The 7552-nt window shown below is 55.6% G+C and overlaps 1 long non-coding RNA gene across 1 annotated transcript; it reads right to left on the reverse strand.

The window, feature by feature from the left end:
- Window positions 1-516: 516 nt before the first annotated feature.
- LOC139079550 (uncharacterized) lies at window positions 517-5636 on the reverse strand. Its single transcript, XR_011533250.1, has 4 exons — window positions 5275-5636; window positions 4480-4690; window positions 3391-3759; window positions 517-902 (listed from the first exon to the last, which is right to left on the reverse strand). It is a non-coding gene; the product is annotated as an uncharacterized lncRNA (long non-coding RNA).
- Between the last annotated feature and the right edge of the window lie 1916 nt (window positions 5637-7552).

The following is a 7552-nucleotide window of genomic DNA, read 5'->3' on the forward strand; positions in this document are numbered from 1 at the left end:
CCGTGCCCTCCTGACCTGACACAAGCTCAGGCTGTGGACAATGGAGGGGAAAGGAACCGTGTGATTGACATGCCCTCCCAGGTCGAAGGGGGATGGGAGGAAGGCGTGGGGCCACAGTGATGCAGAAACCCCATTTGGCAGAGCGGGCGCCCTCTCTTGGTGAACCCAGATCTGCAGGCAGCCCGCATGTCTGGTGCAGACAGTTCAGTCTGAGGTTTTGACCGTCTCCTTGGGCACATATCGTTTCTCCACAGAGACTTGAGGACATCTGAGAGCAAGGACCACTCCTCCTTTTCCTTCGTGTCCTGCTAGAATATGGTCCAGCTCTTGCCTGCGTACTTTCTAGTGGTTCGGGCTAAGCTGCTTCCCTTCCTGTAACCAAGCACAACGCTTTGTGACTAAAGCGCAATGTCCACATGGATGGTTAAAGGAAAGGTAAAAACTGAGTTTAAAACCATGATTCCCTCCATGATAATTACCAAAACCAAGATATGAAATTGTTCTTGCAACTGCAGACTACATTTGACTTTGATTTTTATTTCTACAATATAATATTGACAGTATACATTTGCTCATCGATTGTAACAGTGTATCACTCTGACACGACGCGTTAATAACAGGGGCTAGGGCAGTGAAACTGCTCTGTATGACGTAAAGCGATGGATACGGGACATTATACACTGTCCCACCCCACGGACTGCACAACACCAGGAGGGAGCCCCAGTGGAAACCGCGGGCTCTGGGTGACGATGACGTGTCAGTGTAGGCTCATCAATTGTGGCAAATGCCTGGCTCTCGTGGAAGACGTCCACAGTCGGGGAGGCTGCGCGTGTGTTGGGGCGGGAGGTCCATGAGAGAGCTCTGTGCCTTCTGCTCAATTTTGCTGTGAACCTAAAACTGTTCTAAAAAATAAAGTGTGATTTTTTTAAAAAGTTCCAGCAAAGAAAACTATTATTTCAACGTAATAATAAAATAATAGGGGAACTATGGGTGGAGGGTGCGTGTATGGGAACTCTACACTATCTGCTCGATTTTCCTGTAAACGTAAAACTGCTCTAAAAAAAATAGTCTATTAATTAAAAAAAGAAAAGGGCAGTTATAGGAAACGTTCAGAGACTGGCCCCCTTTTGTCTCCTGACCTGTGAACAGCTTGGAGGCAGGCCTGACAAGTGCCCCCTGAAAACTGCAAACTCGGTTAAGCCTCAATCCTTAAACCACTCTGATACTGTTGTTTGCTTAACTTAAAAGTGGGGAGGAGACCCTGATCCCATGGACGTAACTGCAATCCTGAATTTGCTGTTAGGCCCACCCTTGCGTTTCTTGATGATGTTGCTAAGGATGATTGTGTCACTGAGTAGCCCAGAGGTTGGTATGTTTGACAGCTTCATAGAAATTGCATTGTTCTGTGTGTGTTCTTCTGTAGCCTCATTTGTCACTTAATCATAGGTTTTGAGACTGTTCCGATTCGGTGGGTATATTTCGAGTGCGTACATTCGCGCTGCTATGTAACGTTCCTGACTGTGAACGCAGAGACCTTGTGCATCTGTTCTTGATGAACAAAAGGACAGTGGGCAGAGGAGAGGCCAGCCTACTCCAGCCAAGGAGCTGGGACGTGGAGACCTCAGATTCCGAGCTTGTGTGTGTGTGCCTGCTCGTTTACACACACACGCACACACTCCGAGTGGTGACTGTGGGAGTAGGCCAGGCTGGGTGTGATCAGAGAAGCAGCTGGAAGCTCATGTCCATCCAGAAAGCACCCCCAGCCAGGCCCGGTGCTGCTGGTATCGGGATTTTGAGCCTAACTCCTTTGCCGTCAGAAGTAGGCCAGCAGGCTTTTTGAAACCTGTTATGCACTTACAAAATATAAAACCACATCGAAGCAGAGCGCCACGCACACGTGATCCCACGGAAGCATCTGGTTGTTAAACATTAGTGCCAGCCGTCATCAGCTCTGCTCACGAGCACGAGCACGCTGCTGATCTGCGGGAAGCCCCACCCCGCAGAGGGCCCGGGGAGCGCAGGGCCTGCAGCAGGTGGCGAGGCCACGCCCTCAGGAAGGCACTGGTGAGTCCTGGGACACTGACAGCAGTAACCATGGCGACAACGTGACTTATAACCCAGGGGTAGCCCCTGCCATTAGTGAGGGCTCTGTGCCAGGTCCTTCCAGACAGCGCCAGCAGCCTGCCACTCCCAGCTGTAGCATTGTTGACCCTGCTTTGCAGATGGGGGCTCCATCACTTGCCTGAGGTCACACACTGAGGTTGGGATCTGAACTCACGTCAGACTCAGAACCTGTGCTGAGAACTAGGCCGACTGGGTGAGGCAGGGGCAGCATCGGGTGCAAAATGCAAGGGGTTCTGGTTGTCGGGTGCTGACCCCAAGAGTGGGTGCCCCCTGGCAGTGTGTGCCCTGTGCTGTCCTGCCCACCCTGGGCTGGCCCTGCTTCTGCATGCAGCCCAAGGAAGGGTCTGCCTGGGAGACCCCAGGGTTGGTCCCTTGCAATGGGGCGATGGTCTCTGACGGCCCCCCGCCCAGTCTGTCTTGCCCCCTCCACCTGTCTCTCTCAGCCTCTCCTGCTCCTGGAAGCACATCCTATAAGTAACCCTCTGGGCCCACCCTCGGTGTCCCCCATAGTCCATGGGGAGAGTGTGCCCTGCCCAGCCTGTAAGCCCCAGCTTGATGCATCTCTTCCCTGGGCCCTCCGGCAGGCCTCTCTCACTTTCTGCTCTTTATTGTCACCCCCAACCCCCACCTCTGCCTTCTCCGGCAGGACTCTGAGCCCCTGGACGGAGGCAAGGTCTACCCCGCTCAGACCCTTGGGCTAACTCAGTCACTGGCGTGTACTCAGTCAGGGCTGAGTTTTAAAGGTGCCAGAGCAGCAGAGCAGCCAGCCCCGCTCTGTCCTTCCCAGTGCTGGAACCCCAGCGGGCACAGCTAAGCCCTCTGGCTCCACCACTCCTCAAGGAGGGTCCATCTTCAGGAGGGTCAGGTCACCCGGAGCCCAAGGACCCCCCAGCCAGGTAGGCGGATTTCTCTGAGCACCTGACAATGGGAGCTGGGTCAGCCCAGGCAGGGTCTCCACAGCCCCCTGACCTCTTTCCAAATGCCATTACCAAGGGTCTTGCCTGGCAGGAGGGGCAGTGGCTTGAATCCCTGGAGGCAGAGACGCCAGCCCACCCACACGTCCCTCCCCTCAAAACCTGTCACACTCCTCTGACGTGACCTGGGCCGTGACCATCACCCTGGTCCCTGCAGCACAGGGACTGCCGGTGGCCGTTGGAGTTGGGGGAGCAGAACGGCCCCTTGTCCCTCCCACTGTGTCTTCTGGCCCCCGCCTGGCTTCCTTCCCCCCACCCTGTCTATCTCCCTCCCAGACACCCTGCCACTCACCTGCACCTCCACCCTGGGATGGATTTGGGGGAGCAGGGCACCTCCCGTGTCCACACGATGGCTCCGCCGATGAGAGCGGCATGTGCGAGCAGAGGAATATTCCACTGGTGTTAGTTTTTATATGAAATTACATATGCACCAGCTTAATGCACTAATGTCAGAGCAAATAAATATACATGGAAACAGCCAGCCCCCGCCTCGCTCTGCCGTCTCGCTCCGGCCCGGTGCTTATACTCCTGGGCTCCCCACGTCTTTAATCTTACTGATTCATTTTCCTGCCTTCAGTGTGGCATATTAATGTTAGGTCAAAAAGTATTTCATCAGTTTTTCTGAAGGTCTTATTTCATTTTTATTCAAGAATGTGTAATCCTGAGAAAAAATAATTACATGTGAGATCAACAGTGTAGCTCTGACCTGAATTCACAGAATCACAAAATCTCAAAACCAGAAAGGGAAGTTAGAGCCAACTCTCTCATTTCACAGAGGAGAAATTGAGGCCCAGAAAGAAGGAAGGACCATGGCCTACCCAGTATCTTAGCCAGTCTGTACCAAAGCCAGGCCTGACCCCTTGTCCTTCTCACACCCACCCCAGAACCCTCATAGGCCACGTGTAGACAGAAGGTGTTTACCTTGCTCATCTCATAAGAGAGCAAGTGTCTCGGGCCTGGAGGTGATTCACCAGACCAGACAACCACCACTCAGAAATGCTGTAATAATCGTAACCACTGCTGTCCCCTGACCTGCCCGGGGCCAGGCCCTGTGCTGAGCACTGTGCATGCTTCCCCTTACTGAATGCTCAGCTGCTACGATTGCTCCCATTTTACAGGTGCGAACCCTGAGGCACAGGGCAATCTGGAAACTCGTCGAGGCCACATAGGTAGTGAGTGAGGCGTCAGGATTTGCACTCAAGTTCATCTGGCTCCGAGGCTTACGCTAACCAGTACGCTACATTGCCAGGGGAGGATTATCCTCCTCAGGCAGGAAAAATATAGCTTCTAAGGCCCCGCAGAGGTCTAAGAGCCCACAAAACACTTGAGCATATCACCGGGGCCCTTCAGCACGGCCGCGAAGGACGGTTGTATCAGTTACCTATTGCTGCCACGAATTTAGCAGCTGCAGACAACACGAATATAATATCCTACAGTCCCAGGGTCGGAAGTCCAGCAGGTCAGGCTGGTTTCTCTGCTCAGAGTCCCACAGGCCAACTCCAGGCGTTGGCTGGACCACAGCCCTTGCTTCCTGCTCTGGAGGAGATGCCACTTCTTTGCTCGTTCAGGGTGTTGGCGGAATTCAGCTCCTTCTGTTGGAAGGACAGATCCCTCTGCTTTGCTGCTGTTGGCTGAGGGCCTCTGCCGGCTTCCAGAGGCCGGTCAGCCTCCCCGGCTGGTGGCCCCTTCCGCCTCCCAAGCCGGCAGCCACAGGTCAAGTCTCCCCCACCCTTCGCATCCTCCTACCTCGTTGCGTCTCTAACTCCTCTGCCCTCCTCTTTCACTTCTAAGGGTCCTTGTGGTGACATCAGGACACGTAATCCAGGCTAACGCCCCCATCTCAAGGTCCATGACCTTAATCACGTCTGCACAGTCCCTGCTGCCATGTGACAGATTCATGGGGCTGGGGACGAGGGTGTGGGCATCTGTGGGGGAACATTATTCTTCGTACTGCACGTGAAGACGGGAAACGCTCTAGTGGGACAGAACTTCAAGCGATGCTTCCTGGGAGCTGAGAAGACCCTGGGTGAGGGTCCACAGGGACTCCTGGCTGGGCTCACGGCTTGGCCAAACACTCAGGGACTGGGGAGGACAAGGCTGGAAGGCTGGTGACGAGGAGTCTTGGGGAAGAGACGTGTGGACAGTTTTCTCAAAATGGGCCAGAGGGTGAACGTACCTGTGTCCAGAGCCACATCATCCACCTCCAGCATCGTATTCTCCATGACTGGCACGTTCTGGACTACGTGACACGGCAGTGCTGTCATGCCCCGTGGGAGCGCTCGCCCGAAGGTCTCAGTGGAAGGAGGTCCTTCTCAGCGGTCAGTGGACAAGACGACTCCCCCATGGCCGTCTGCTGGCCTCCAGCTCCAGCGCCTCCAGTGTCTGTCCAGTGGCCCATGTGCGAAGTGGCCTTAGCGGCAGGAACGAAGGCTACACCTGGAAGAAACGACGAGAATCACCCGTCGGGGCTGACCTGACGCCCACCACTGTGGGGTGCCCAGTTTTCCAACTGCAGTCAACAATGTTCAGCCTCTGTTTGGAGTTAAATTGTATCCTCCCAAAAAAGATGTTGAGGTCCACACGCCCATCCCTGGGAATGTGACTTTATTTGGGAAGAGTTGTTGCAGATGTCGTTGCGTTAAGATGAGGTCATTGGCCCTAATCCAATATGATTTTTATAAAAAGGGAAATTTGGCCAGAGACAGACATGTGCAGGAAGAACGCCGTGGGAAGAAGACAGTGAAGGTCACGGTGACACAGCCACCAGCCGGGGCCTTGGTCCGGCTGCCGAGATGAGCACCACAGGCCGAGCGGCTTGTAAACAACAGGAATTTCCTTCTCACAGTCCTGGAGGCTGGAACGGCAGCAGGACCGAGGTTCTGTGAGAACCTCCCGTGGACCACAGGTGGCCGTCTTCTCGTCGTATCCTCACACAGCTGAAACCTGGAGGGCCTCTTTTCTCAGGGCACTGATTCCATTCACGGGGGCTCCACTCCCATGACCCAGTCGTCTCCCAGAGGCCCATCCTAATACCATCACACTGGGGGTTAGGATTTCAGCCTCTGAGTTTTGGGAGCACCAAACATTCAGTCCATATATCCAAGGAACACCAAAGCTGGCCGGCAGACCACCGGACGCGGCGAGAGGGCGTTAGACCAGATTCTCGCTCAGGGCCGCAGACGGAACCAGGGCCGCAGACGGATCCAGCCCCGCCGACAGCTTGAGCTCGGACTTCTGGCCTGGACTGCGAGAGAACAGGCTTCTGCTGTCTGAGCCGCCTCTCGTGAAGTCCTTGCCATGGCAGCCCTGGCAGAGTAATGAGCCTCAAAACCGGTGGTCACTCTGGGGGACCACACCTCCACCTGGGTGGGCCCACAGCATTGCGCCCCTTTGGATGGAGTGACAGCAACTTCCCCTCCTGGAAGGAACACGGTTTGCGGGTTTGGGTTTTCTCTCCCTGCCTGCCATGATCTGCCATTCCTAACCTCCCCGAGAGCCCTAAATGCATCCCATGCACCATCGCTTCCCATCAGGGACCTCGTTTCGCGGGGAGGGACATAGGGCTGTGGGCGTGTGCAACCGGCTGGAGGGCACAACAGAACGGCTCATTGAAGACTCGTTTTCCCAGGGCCTGCGGGAGCTCTGTCCTTGTCAGCCTGAGTCCACTTCTAACGCAGGTGACGTGGCTTTCAACCTGCACCTGAGCTAAAGTGTTCTTCTCCCATCGTCCCAACACCGGGATCAGTAAAGGAGGCGAGGAAGTGGGAGTGACACGCGATCACACGCTTGTGACGGCTGTGCTTCCTGGCCCCGCGCCCCCGCCGTCTGCTGGTTTCGGGGTCCTCATACTCACTAGGTCCACCAAGGGCCCTCAGCAGTGGCCATTCTTTACGCCGTGTGCAAAGCGGCCAAAGGAAGGGCCATGCTGGGTGACTGAACCCCACAATTCAGGGTAACCAGAGTGGGGACAGGAAAAGCACAGCTGTAGGTCGGGGGTCCCCGGGGAGCGTCCCGCGCCGCCATGGCCCACACCGAAAGTTGACGAAAGCCTGCACCACCTTCCGCAGGGCTCAGACCATCGGAAACGGAGGTGCGAGATGTCCCCACAGGTAAAGACTCTCAGCCACTGGAGGTGCTGGCTACCTGCAAAGGGGACAAGGGACGGGTGAGGAGAGAAGTCGAAATGCCACCGACGGCCTCCAGCAAGCATGTCACCCGCCCCGCCTTTTCCTCCCCGCTGTCGTTCACACATACACACGTAGCTCACCTCCTCTTCGCTCCCTTCCCTTTACGTCCGCGTCCTGTACAGGTTCGCGGACGGTGGTGTGGGAGGCAACGAGCCCGCAGTTACGGAAGATGGAGGCAGGGCAGGAAACGGCCCTGGACCTGAGCCGGCCACGGGGCTGATGGCACCTAGGATGACCCCTCTGGGGAGGGTGAATGGTTTGAGGGGA

This window comes from Equus przewalskii, chromosome 26 (genome assembly GCF_037783145.1).
Source record: "Equus przewalskii isolate Varuska chromosome 26, EquPr2, whole genome shotgun sequence".
Classification (NCBI taxonomy): domain Eukaryota; kingdom Metazoa; phylum Chordata; class Mammalia; order Perissodactyla; family Equidae; genus Equus; species Equus przewalskii.